Source organism: Palaemon carinicauda, chromosome 2, assembly GCF_036898095.1.
Source record: "Palaemon carinicauda isolate YSFRI2023 chromosome 2, ASM3689809v2, whole genome shotgun sequence".
Classification (NCBI taxonomy): Eukaryota; Metazoa; Arthropoda; class Malacostraca; order Decapoda; family Palaemonidae; genus Palaemon; species Palaemon carinicauda.
This window is the reverse complement of record NC_090726.1, coordinates 130670777-130684250: the sequence shown is the minus strand read 5'-3', so window position 1 is coordinate 130684250 and position 13474 is coordinate 130670777. Positions and strand designations below refer to the sequence as shown.

The window sequence follows — 13474 nt, the reverse complement described above, 5'->3', positions numbered from 1 at the left end:
GAGCTATGCTCCTGTTGGAGCGTATGTGCATGTTGGCGCGTACGCTCTTGAAGCCCTGTGTTAGGGTTATGATGAATTTCCGCGCATAGTGATGGGACCTGACGAGCTACTAAAGAGCGCTTGTCAGGTCTCGTGGGCGCGTAAGTTGTTGTTGTTGTTAGCGCGCAACAGCACACTTGGGTGGAGCCTTGTTAGGCCCATACACGAACGGCGACAGCATGTCGGCAGGTCTGTCAGGTGGAAGGTCGATGTGTCCTTTAAAAGGACGACCTTTCACCAAAGGAGATAGCGAACGACCTGCAGAGAGGTCCAGGACTAATGCAGGAGCAGTGACGGATGATTGATCTAGAAGCTCCTCTGCGGGGGACTGCATCGAAGATGTTGAACCAAAGAGGCGCCTCCTCACCGCAAGTGAAGAAAGGCCTCTATGGCGAAGTGGAAGGTGAGCCTTCCGACGAATGCGCCCTCTTGGGGGTCATTGGATCAGCAAGCTGACCTTCTGCAGTCCTCCGAAGAGGAGTCTCTGTAAGTAAACTCCCCCGAGAGGGAGAAACACTAGCAGGAGAGACTGACAATGGACTTAGTTTCCCCCTCGTAGGTTGAACAGGAACGGGAGAATCTAAGCCGTCAGCTACCGTAGAGTTTGGAGTGGAAGAGGAGATGGGCGAGACCGCATTGGATACCTCTGACACCACAACGTCGACAAGAGACAGAGGATCAACCTCTGACGGTGACGACGAATACTTGACAGCAGCACTCAATCGGATGTAGTTAAGCAAAACCTCCTTGGAGGGCGAACCCGTAAGCCCCAAGGAGGACCAAGCTGAAATAAGGAGGTTAGTGACATATCCTCCCCAGGGGGAAGAGGTGGAGCTGCTTCGCTAGGGGAAGCAATGTCATCTCTCGAGACCCGAGGTTGGTTAACAATACATCGGTCTACGCTACCACTCGCCAGTCTCTCGAAAGAGACCAACCGAGTGGAAGCTTCGGAGGAGGTTTGGGCAACGGAAGAAGAGGCCTTGGGTTTTTCTCCTTTCGAAGCAACCTTCGAAGGAGAAATATCCCGCTTGGACTTCTTCTTCCGTCATCGCGAAAACCTCTCCCACTGGGAGGCAGACCACTCCCTACACTTGTTGTTACTATCACACCGTTGGCCCCTACAAGAAGGACAAAGGGCGTGAGGATCAGTCTCGACCGCTGACATGAATGTTCCAAAGGGGAGGTCGGGAAACTTAGGGCAGGTGCGCATGATCGCAGAGGCCAACTTCACATATACAGAAACTAGAAAAAGAAAAGAACAAAAGCAATTAATTGGCTGCCAATATGACGGCGAGGATGAGAGCGGACACGTCCGACCACCATCCGAGCCGAGAGCAAACTGAGCTCAAGCACAGGTGTGTGAGAGAGAGGGGGATAGCAAGCTACCCTCCCCTACCCCCACTAACTAGCAGTGTGGGTAGTAAACCCTAGTTAAAAATTAATGGCTCATCATTTCAGCTACACCGAAAGTAATACCCCTATTAAATAGCGTGGTTTGTATTCCAGTTACAGAACAAACCCCTATTAAATAGTGTGGTTTGTATTCCAGTTACGGAACAAACAGTAAATGGATATAAAACCAGTACCAAGGCCTAGGACATTAATGGAGACCTGAACTTGATGGTAGTGTAAGCAAATTATACACAAGATAACAAGTTATACACAAGATAACAAGGAGAGGAGAGAAATCACTGCAGATCCAAGTTCATTAAAGGGAAAATGAAGTAAAAATATTCTTCATCATGATGAGGATACATGATAATAATGTGTGCCAAAAGAGAGATGTGTTTTGATAAAGTCGTGTGTCAATTCAGAAAATGTGAACATATTGGTTCGGTAAATTGTGATAAGGATCTGGGGGTAAGAATACTTAGATAACATTGCATTAACCTAGATTAAATTGCACCAGATTATAATAGACAACATTAATAATTACCAATATGCCAGAATCCACTCATTTCTTTTCATATTATAATCACTGAAAGGCAAGTCTTATGGCAGCCTAATAGTACTATGATACCCAAGTTTATTTCCCACAAAAATATTTGCAATTCAAAATGATTAGGAGCTGGGTGTTATGGAGATTTTCCCTAAGCAATATATATGTAGGGAAATAACATACTTACCAATAAACTTTGAGAACATTCATAGTCTAAGTTAACACTGTTATTGGAAAGAATAAATTGGTGCCAAATTCAAGAGCTTCCTGTTCCTCTGTTACACAAACCTTACCTTAAGTTTTAACCCAATTGAAACTAAATAATTGTTAGCCACAACCACTGGGACACTTCATTACTTCAGACATCTATTTATGACATTCTATTCATTGAAAAATAGCTGCATTATGTGTAAATTATTTCCCAAAGGATTGTAATGGGATGACTAGATTATTTGAGGAAAAGAAAAGTAAACAAGGCCATCTACATATAAAGAAACCCCAGCCATGAATGTATAACATACAAATGATCATTTTTCATGCAGTCATAAAATTAGTACAGTAGTGCAATCATTTGTTTGCCATTCAAGGGGAAGTTAAGTGGGGTGGTCCAGTCCCCATCGGAAAAGGACCGGGCACACTAGACTGATCTAGGTTAGTTTACCTTATAGATTAGTTTAGGATGCATCCTCGGAACTGTCGGATTTAAGATCTCTATGTATGATCTTTCCTGATGGCACACATATACTATGCATTTTTACAAATGATAATTGTGTGATTTAATTATTTGCCCTTTCATACTAATGTAATACACTCGTTTGTGGGTTTCTTAACCCAAGTAGCCTGATCTCCCTTTGGGATGCACCAAAAAGTTTTTATCAAGGAGGCTGGGGAAACATTAAAACAGAATGGTTTGCAACAGTAATACTGCTCAGAAATGCATAAAACAGGAGACACCCAATTTCTATAACAAAACATCATGGGATTACCCAAAACACCTAAAATTTAGTTAGTAAAATTATAGTTACAGAAGGAACAACATTTTGAACCGAAAAATAGATATCCTATAGTAGATAATGTGTTTTCACTGAAACTGATCCTCATTTTAACATCAAAGAAACCAAAAACCTGTTAGACTGTCTAAGAATGGGGATATGTTTTAGAAATATGACAAATTCATAGATAATTTGTATTGTTCCTAACTATACAAACCTTAGCTATTTAATAGGGGTATTACTTTTGGCGTAGCTGGAATGACGAGCCATTAGAATTTTAACGAGGGTTTACTACCCCATCGCTAGTTAGCAGGGGTAGGGGAGGGAAGCTTGCTACCCCCCCCACACCTGTGCTTGAGCTCACTTTGCTTGGAGGTAGGACTTCAAGGGGGATAGGGCTGGCGGGCAAGTTTGATTAAATAGCTAAGGTTTGTATAGCTAGGAAAAATACAAATCATCTACGAATTTGTCATTTGTTCCGTAACTGACATAAAAACCACGCTATTTAATAGGGGTGACTCACCCATTAGGAAGGGTGGACGTCCCAGCCAGTACTGGCTTTTGGCTTTGCCCGGGGGCTCGTTATTTGAGTGTGTCAGCACTCAAAAATAAGGAGACCCTGCACCTCGCTAGAACCTTGCTATGCAAGGACTGCAGCCTACGCAAGCTGTGTGTGAAGGCATAATAAAGTGTGACCCGTCCTAGGAAGTTGACCTGTAGTACTTTAGATAGACTTTAGGCTAGGACTCTCCCAATACTACCTCGTCAGGGTATGGGGACGTGACAGTAATAGCTTAATACTAGGAACACAAGGAAACATGGTTTACCTGCAGTGGTTTGAGGTCAGCTGTGCAGAGAACCCAGGATACTGCTTTCCCCAAGAGAGGGGAAGATGAAGAAAAGAATAAGGGCCAGTCAAACCTTTTCATTCATGCAGACTAAAACCGGGTAACAATGCCCTCAACCTTCTGCTACTTGTCCAATAAGGAGCTTGAGGTTTTAAACCAGCACAGGGCGGATAGAGAACGTATCGAGCCTCCTGTGGGTCACGTCTTGCAGGTAGTGGGCTGTGACCTGACGCTTCCACACCCCAGCTTGAAGAACCTGTGTTACTGAGAAATTCTTTCTGAAGGCCAGAGACGTAGCTACGCCCCTGACATCATGTGCTCTAAGGCGACGTGACGGAGGAGGGTCTGGATTCAGGGACAGATGGATCACCCTACGAATCCATGCCGAGACGGTGTTCTTGGTGACCCTCCTCTAAGTCCTCCCTGTGCTAACAAACAACGCTTGCACCTGAGGACGGACTGCAGCTGTTCTTTTGAGATATAGCCTCAAACTCCTTACTGGGCACAGTAGGAGATGGTCTAGGTCATCTGTTACAGAACGGAGAATCAAAATCTGGAAGGAGTCGAACCGAGGGTCCGCTACCCCCGGATTCTGAGTCTTAGCAATAAACTCAGGGACGAATTTGAACGTTACCTCCCCCAATCCCCTTGAATGGGCGATGTCATACGAGAGACCATGAAGTTCACTAACTCGCTTGGCCGAAGCCAAAGCTAGCAGGAACACCGTCTTCCAAGTTAGGTGGCGATCTGAAGCCTGGCGTAATGGTTCATAGGGAGGTCTCTTAAGAGACCTGAGAACTCGAACCACGTTCCATGGAGGAGGTCTCACTTCCAAGAGGGCAGGTAAGTTCGTAACTTCGTATGAGTAGGGAAAGTTCCAGCGAAGCAGAAATGTCCATTCCTTTGAGCCTGAAGGCTAGACTTAAGGCTGAGCGATAGCCTTTCACCGCCGAGACTGAAAGGCGCATTTCTTCCCACAAATACATGAGGAACTCCGCTATTAATGGAATAGTGGCATCGAGTGGAGAGATCCCCCTTCAACGACACCAACCACAGAAGACTTTCCACTTTGCCTGGTAGACAGATGCAGATGACTTTCGCAGAAGTCCAGACATCCTGATCGCAACTTGTTGCGAAAATCCTCTCTCAGCGAGGATATTCTGGATAGTCTCCAGGCGTGAAGTCGTAGCGAAGCTACGGCTTTGTGGAAGATGTTGGCATGTGGTTGTCTGAGTAGATCGTGTCGTGGAGGGAGTTCTCTCGGAAGTTCCGTTAGGAGCTGCAGAAGGTCCGGAAACCATTCCACGTGATGCCATAGCAGAGCTATGAGGGTCATTGAAAGATTGACCGATATTCTGGTCTTGTTGAGCACCCTCCTCATCAGACAGACCGGGCGAAAGGTGTAAACGTCGATGTTGTCCCACCGTTGTTGGAAGGCATCTTGCCAGAGCACCTTGGGATCCAGGACTGGGGGACAGTAGAGCGGAAGCTTGAAGTTCAGAGCTGTTGCGAACAGATCCACAGTCGGGGAACCCCACAAAGTCATGACTTTGTTGGCTACTACATGATCCAAAGACCACTCGGTACTCACTGAGACGCTCTGCTCAGATTGTCGGCGAGCACATTCCTCTTGCCTGGAATGAAACGTACCGATAGTGGAATCGAGTGGACTTCGGTCCATCTCAGTATCTCTACTGCAGGATGGGATAGCTGCTTTGAAAAGGTACCTCCTTGCTTGTTGATGTAAGCCACAACTGTGGTGTTGCCACTCATCACCACCACAGAGTGACCCGCCAGGTATTGTTGGAACTGCTGAAGGGCCAAGAAAACGGCCTTCATCTCTAGAAGATTTATATGGAGATACTTTTCTGATTCTGACCACAGGCCTGAGGTCGTGTGGTGCAGTACGTGGGCCTCCCACCCTTTCTTTGAGGCATCCGAAAACAGCATCAAATCCGGGGGGAGGAAGAGAAGATTCACTCCCCTTCGTACGTTCTCGTCTGTCACCCACCATTGGAGGTCCGTCCGTTCCGCAGGTCCCATAGGGATCATGACGTCCGGGGAATCGTAACCTTGATTCCTCCGGGACTTGAGTCGCCACTGGAGGGATCTCATCCTGAGGCGACCGTTGGGAACTAGACGAGCCAAAGATGAGAGGTGACCGAGGAGACGTAACCACGATTGGGCTGGGAGCTCTTCTCGTCCGAGAAAGGGGCTTGCGACCTTCCTCAGCCTTGCTATCCTGTCGTCTGATGGCAAGGCTTTGTGGAGATTGGTGTCTATAATCATGCCTAGGTATACCAGTCTTTAAGTGGGAAGCAGAGAGGACTTCTCGAGATTTACCATGATCCCCAGATCCTGGCAAAGTCCCAGAAGTTTGTCTCGGTGTTGAAGAAGGGATGACGCCGAGTCTGCTAGGATCAGCCAGTCGTCCAGATAACGGAGGAGACAGATGCCGATCCTGTGTGCCCACGATGATATTAGGGTGAACACACTGGTGAAAACCTGTGGTGCTGTGGAGAGACCAAAACACAGCACCTTGAACTGGTACTCCTTGTTGTCTAGGCTGAATCTCAAGTACTTCCTTGAAGACGGATGGACTGGGATCTGGAAGTACTAGTCCTTCAGATCCAGTGTACACATGAAGTCTTGTGGTCTCACTACAAGTCTGACCGTGTCTGCGGTCTCCATGCTGCACGGAGTTTGTATGACAAACTTGTTCAGAGCCGAGAGGTCGATGACTGGTCTCCAGCCTCCAGACACCTTCTTTACAAGAAAGAGTCGACTGAAGAAGCCTGGGGACCCGTCGAGGACCTCTTGGAGAGCGCCCTTCTTCAACAGGATCTGGACTTCTGCCCAAAGGCTTGCCCCCTTGCTGATCCCATGGCAAGGAAGCTCAATGAGACTGGATCCGTCGTCAGGGGAGGTAGAGATGCTGTGAACGTGACGCGATATCCCTGACTGATTACGGAAATTGTCCAGGAATCGGCCCCAAGTTGCTGCCACCTGTCTGCGCAACTTTGTAGGTATCTCCCCACTGGTGGACATGCAGGGGGACTGCCAATCCTGGCGTTTCCGGCCTCGGCTGCTCCCTCTAGGATTTTTGCCTCCCCTGGAGGACTTTTTGCCTTTCCAGTCCTTGACAGGAAAGGGCTTAGACACCACTGCCTTCACTGCCGTTGTCGGTTTCGTGGTCTTGGTAGGACGGGACTGATGGGGCGCTGGAGACTTATAGGGCTTGGATGTCAAAGCCCTATGTAGGAGGGAGTCTTGGTGGGACTTCCTCCACCTCTCAGCAGCATGTTCCACATCTTTAGGCTCAAACAGGTTCGTTCCTTCCACGGAAGAATGCCTGAGCCTGCTTATCTCGGTGCTAGGGACCTTCTGATGGAACCTCAGAAGTTTGAGACTTGGTGGGTCAGAAACTCGATCATGCGAGTGCCTGAGAGGAGGAACGTTTCCATAGCTTTCCTGGTACGTTCTTTGGAGAAATCCTCCGAACATATCAGGATACCTAAGGTCCCTAACCAGATATCCAGCCACGAAGTGGCTTGCATAGCACACTTCGCAACCTTCTCCTGATTAAGGATCTCAGTCGCCAAGAATGAGACCTGTTGGTTGGAGAGTCTCTCAAGAGGGACTCCCCTGGTAAGCTCTTTCAAAGAATGGTGAAGAGGAAGAGCTAAACAAGGCTCCTCTAAGATCTCGAAGTACCTCCTCTGCTGTACACGAGGAAGTGGGAGAAGCTTGTTGACGGCACTGGATCGGTTGGAGGAGGGTAACTCAGAGAGCTGGACCAGGGCAGAGCCGCACTGGCCTTAGAAGGTTTTTGAGTTCCAAATACTCGGTCCAAGACCGTGTCTTTGCCCTCTCGAGGGGGAATCTCTGGGTCAACAAACCCATTGAGAGTCCTCATAAGAGTCAGAACCTGGCAAAATGCATGTTCTGACTCCTTTAGCTCTCCTCCGGATGTTGGACTCGCAGCGAAATCTCGTCCCCAAAGGCTCTTCTTGGGGAGAAACGCGGACGTTCTCAGAGTGACTAGCTGGCTCCGTCCTAAGTCTCGTCGAGGATTTTGGTACTGTCCTAGAGTCCTTCGACTCCCTCCTGGGCGGGATGCAGGACTCCAACAACGACGGAGGCAAGTTCTTCTCCACCCCTACCCGGGAAGACTTTTCCACGCGAGGTGGGGTTTCCCTCATTGGTGCGATGGGGAACGTCTCACCTCACGTAACTCCCCTGAGGACAGGAAATCCTCATCCGACAGGGAGGGAGAAAAAGTCTGGGGGGGGAGGGAACCTGCCTCGAGGGCTTACGAGGAGACAGCTTAGTTCTTGGAGAAGTCACCGCATCCAAAACTCCTCTTTTTCTCTTCAGAGGGGTAGATGCAGCCAAGGATTTGTGGCCCAATTCACAGAGAACAGGCTTGAAAGCTTGTGTAACCGCTCTGACTAGTGCCCCAGACCATGGCTGTTGGCTGACAGCTGCGCTGTCAGACACTCCTTCTGGAGGGACAGGGATCGACCGATCCCTGGGAGGAGTTTCCATAGAGGGGTTCACCTGGAAAGAAAAAGAAGAAGAAAAGTTCCTGGACCTTTCCTGAAGCTTCCCTTCCACCGGCGAGCGCGCTGTTCTGCGCTTGCGGGGAGGGGAATGTGGCGATGGCGACCTTGCTGTGCGTTGTCCTGCAACCTCGCGCGCGGGAGGGTATTGGCACTCGCGCGATGAAGAATACCCGTTGTCGCGCACGCGCGGGGGATTGCTGATGCACGCGCGGGGGATTTCTGATGCACGCGCGGGCGCGCAGCCGAGCGATGGCGCGTAAAAGCGTGCACAGGCGACACAGGAGAGTGCGCAGGCGACACAGGAGAGTGCGCAGGCGACACAGGAGAGTGCGCAGGCGACACAGGAGAGTGCGCAGGCGACACAGGAGAGTGCGCAGGCGACACAGGAGAGTGCGCAGGCGACACAGGAGAGTGCGCAGGCGACACAGGAGAGTGCGCAGGCGACACAGGAGAGTGCGCAGGCGACACAGGAGAGTGCGCAGGCGACACAGGAGAGTGCGCTCGAGCGCGGGTGAATGTTCGCGCGCGCGTGGGCACGCAGGATCAAGATGTTGGACTCATGGACGTGAGGGCGAGAGATCGCGTGCCCCAGAGGATGTTGTAGGGCGCGCGCGCGCAGGAGAGATAACCCTTGCGTGCGGGCGCGCAGTCGGAACTTATGTGCGTGGGCGCGCGTCAGGAAGGCGGCGCGTAACTGCTGGAGGAGAAGGGCGTGGGCGCGGGCATGTATCCTCGTAGGCGCGCGCATGTATCCTCGTAGGCGCGAGCAGGTGATCGCGCGCGATACGCGCGCTGGCGAGGGATGGCGCGCAGGAGATAGCAGGCGGCGCGTTGGCGAGCGCTGAAGTGTAGGTGAAGTCCTAGATTTCCCTACAGCCGCTAGATCCGAAGATCGTGGGCGCGCAAGAGAGATGGCAGTACGTGGGCGCTAGCGCGCAGGAGATCGTTGGCACGCAGGAGAGCGCTGACGCGCAGGAGATCGCTGCGTTGGCGAGCGCTGGCGCATAGGAGAGCGCTGGCGCGTAGGAGAGCGCTGGCGCGCAGTGGCGCACAAGTGAGCGCTGGCGCGCAGTGGCGCACAGGTGAGCGCTGGCGCGCTATCTCAGATACAGCCTTGCGTACAGGAGATCGTTGGCGCGCCTGATCAACATGGCGCGTAAGGGATGTATGCGCGCGATGGCGCGTACGCCCTAGTTGCCCCGAAGGGACCGTTGCCCGACTATGATAGACAGGGTTCCTTGGCGCGTAAAGCGCATCAGCAGCCAGGAACAGCGATGGCAGGTCAGCAGGTCTGACGGGTGGAAGGTCGACGTGGCCTTTGAAAGGACGACCTTCCACCGAAGGGGATCGCGAACAATCCGCAGAGAGGTCCAGGACCGTAGCAGGGACAGTTGGTGATTGTTGACGAGGCTCCTCTGCGGCGGACTGCAAAGACGATGATGAACCGAAGAGGCGCCTCCTCACCGCTTTATAAGGTGAAGGAAGGCCTCTCCGGCGAAGAGGAAGGCAAGCCTTGCGACGTATACTCCCTCTGGGGCCATTGGATCATCAAGCTGACCTTCAGCAGTCCTCCGAAGAGGAGTTTCTGTGAGTGAACTCCCCCGAGGGGCAAAATCACCGGCAGGAGAGACTGTTGGACTTAGTTTCTCCTCGTTTGTTAAGCAGGAACGGGAGAAACTAAGCCTTCAGCTAGTGCGGGATGGGAAGAGGCAGAGATATTAGGAGATACCGCATTGGATACCTCTGACACCACAACGTCGACAACAGATAGAGTATCAACCTCTGCCAAAGTCGGCGATTGCTTGACAGCGGCACCCAATCGGATGATGTCGAGAAGCGCTTCCTTGGAGGGCGAACCCTCGAGCCCCAAGGAAGACCAAAGCTAAAACAAATTGGTTAAAGTTAAATCCTCCCCCGGGGGAGAGGTGGAGCTGCCTCACTAGGGGAGGCAACGCCAACTCTCAAACCCCGAGTTCGGGAAACAGAACCACGGTCTACGCTACCACTCGACGGTCTCTCGAAAGAGACCGATTGAGCGGGAGCTTCGGAGGAGGTTTGGGCAACGGAAGAAGAGTCCTTGGGATTTTCTCCTTTCAAAGAAAACTTCGAAGGAGAAATATCCAGCCTGGACTTCTTACGCCGCCGAAAAAACTCTCCCACTGGGAAGTAGACCACTCCCTACACTTACCACACTCATTACCACTATCACACCGTTGGCTTCTACAGTAAGGGCAAAGGGTGTGAGGATCTGTCTCGACCGCCGACATGAATGTTCCACAGGGGCGGTCGGGTAATCCAGGACAGGTGCGCATAATCGCAGAGGCCAACTTCACACTCAAACCTGTTGAAGGAAAAGCAAAAAGACATTGATGGCTGCCAAGAGAGAGGCGAGGATGAGAGCGGACACATCGGACTACCATCCGAGCCGAGAGCAAAGTGAGCTCAAGCACAGGTGAGTGTGAGGGGGGGGGGGGGGGTAAGCAAGCTACCCGCCCCTACCCCCGCTAACTAGCGATAGGGTAGTAAACCCTCGTTAAAATTCTAATGGCTCGTCATTTCAGCTACACCGAAAGAAATACCACTATTAAATAGCGTGGTTTGTATGTCAGTTACGGAACAACTAATGGTTTTTGCTCCGCTATGCATTCACTTCGCTCGCAGAAAAAGAAAAACATCAACCTCCTGTGTACTGGCAAGCGGTACATGATGAGCTGCGCATGCTAACCCAAAAATTATTATTACTTAAATGATTAAGTTTTTATTTGCAGAGAAAATATGTGTAATTTTCGGGTAAATATATACTTTAAGTATTAGTAAAACTGAAATTCGCTATGAGAAATGGACGAGTGCTAGCTAGTTTGGTATTTTTATGTATGTGTTTAATAGGGGCCGGGGCATAATAACTTATGTATCGGTCTATTAAAATGTGAAGTCTATCTTTCACTCTAAGTACATTGTTTACATCTGGGTGACTGATGTAGAGTTACTGAGCATGCGTTGCTTGCATTCACTTTGGCCAGCTTTTGTTTTTTGTATGACGCAATCATTACCTGACTTTTTTAACCAATTAGGAGCTTCCAAATATTTATACCCAAGTTCCCGGATGTTGTTTTACAACAGCCCTTTTTTTCCCACCTTTCCATCCAGTTTGAGTTGAACCACCATCACATAAAGACGTCTCCAAGAAGGAACTTCAGGTTAGTACAATCCATTTCAAAATTTAGTGCAATTTCATCTATGTTGGCAATTAATTAGGATGGAAACGCTCTCCGTCCAGTGAATAGGTTTTGTTACTTAAGTAAAAGTAAAAAATATCCCCGAAATAATGAGCCACGGGGATTGTGAGCGCAGCTCAACATTACCACTTGCCAGTACATAAGGGGCTTGCTGACTTTATTCTTCCGTGAGCGAAGCGAGCGGACGGCGAAGCAAAAACTATTATAAAGGCGTAAAGTGAATCATAGAAAATTATGATACTTCAAATTTCAGCCACTTACATGAACCATATTTTTTTTTCAACTGGTTATCTTCTGTTTCCTTTTGCATTTCTGATCATTATTATTCCTGAAAATCACTCATTTTTTTTTTTTTTTGACATTTCCCCACCAAAAAACCCTGGTTTCCCACTGGGGTCCCCCATAATTATCTTTATCTAAGGTGGGCCAAAAACTCATGAAAGGGTGGTTTGGCCCAATAATCATGGTCAGAAATGCATATAACACAAGATATCGAGTAAGAAAAATAGGTATTATTGTACTGTATTACAGTACAGTAAAACCTTACCGAAATATATATGGTTCATGTATTTAGCTAGAAATCAAAGTATCATATATTTACCAATTTTCGAAGAAAACAGACGTTCTTCTATAAGAAACACCTATCTTTCAGTAAGAAAGCTTTTTTCCTTCCGTAACTAAAATAAAAACCATTTAGATAGCTACCCCTCGCCTAAACATTATGTTGTGACACTAATTTCCATCTAGTCACAATTCAAAACACGTGGAAGCTCACAAAAAGCTCATTAATAACCCACTAAACCTACACAATCAGACTTCAATACATAATCTAACTGTGAAGAGTGAACAAAATAAGATGCTAGAAAGAAAGAAAAGTCCTAGGGTAGGTACGCCCCCCGAACGCCGTGATTCACGCGCTGAGCTAATGTACTTTGCAATTTATTTGCATTTTAATGATACAATAATGCATAATTCATATTGATTCAATCCTCTCGAGTTAACTTTAAATAATACATAGAATCTGTGTTCATTGTATACCACGCACTGTAGTTCACAATATGATACACTTGTAGACACCACATGTTAGACTGTCAGACAGAGTTTGTATTTGTAAACATTATATTACATCTGCCAGATGTCTGATAACATACCAAAACTACTATTCAGGAAATTGAATTTTCTTATCACATTATCGACTTTACCACATAGTTTCATTTATTATGTCACATATATAATCATACGCGTTTGTTATATTATCTCCTACCATTTTCAGATGTGAACTTAAAAAATGTTTTTAGCAAAGATAATGTGTGGTGTTTAACTTACAGTGGTTGTTTTACTTAACGAGCACGGTCATATGCACTGTTTATCGTGCGCCTACCTCTTATATGCACGATCTCTTGTTTGTCACAAATTGTACTTTTGATTATAAGGCTACAAGGGAGACCATGCTCATAAGCCTAATGCATGCATGATATCACACACACACACACACACATATAATATATATATATATATATATATATATATATATATATATATATATATATATATATATATATATAAATATATATATATATATATATATATATATATATATATATATATATATATATATATATATGTATATATATATATAAATGTATATATATATATATATATATATATATATATATATCCACACCTATTAACGCAAAGGGCCTCGGTTAGATTTTACCAGTCATCTGTATCTCGAACTTTTAATTCAATACTTCTCTATTCATCATCTACTTCACGGTTCATTGTCCTCAGCCATGTAGGTCTGGGTCTTCCAACTCTTCTAGTGCCTTGTGGAGCCCAGCTGAACGTTTGGTGA

The 13474-nt window shown here is 47.7% G+C and overlaps 1 protein-coding gene across 2 annotated transcripts in view; it reads right to left on the bottom strand.

The window, feature by feature from the left end:
- Positions 1–12733, bottom strand: part of LOC137627039 (sodium-independent sulfate anion transporter-like) — a 477203-nt gene extending 464470 nt beyond the window's left edge. Inside the window, exon 1 of one of the 2 annotated variants that reach the window (XM_068358087.1) lies at positions 12665–12733. The gene's annotated coding sequence lies outside the window, so the exon portion shown is untranslated. Of the gene's footprint in view, positions 1–12657 lie in introns of both variants that reach the window. The other variant, XM_068358069.1, reaches the window with a different exon arrangement.
- Between the last annotated feature and the right edge of the window lie 741 nt (positions 12734–13474).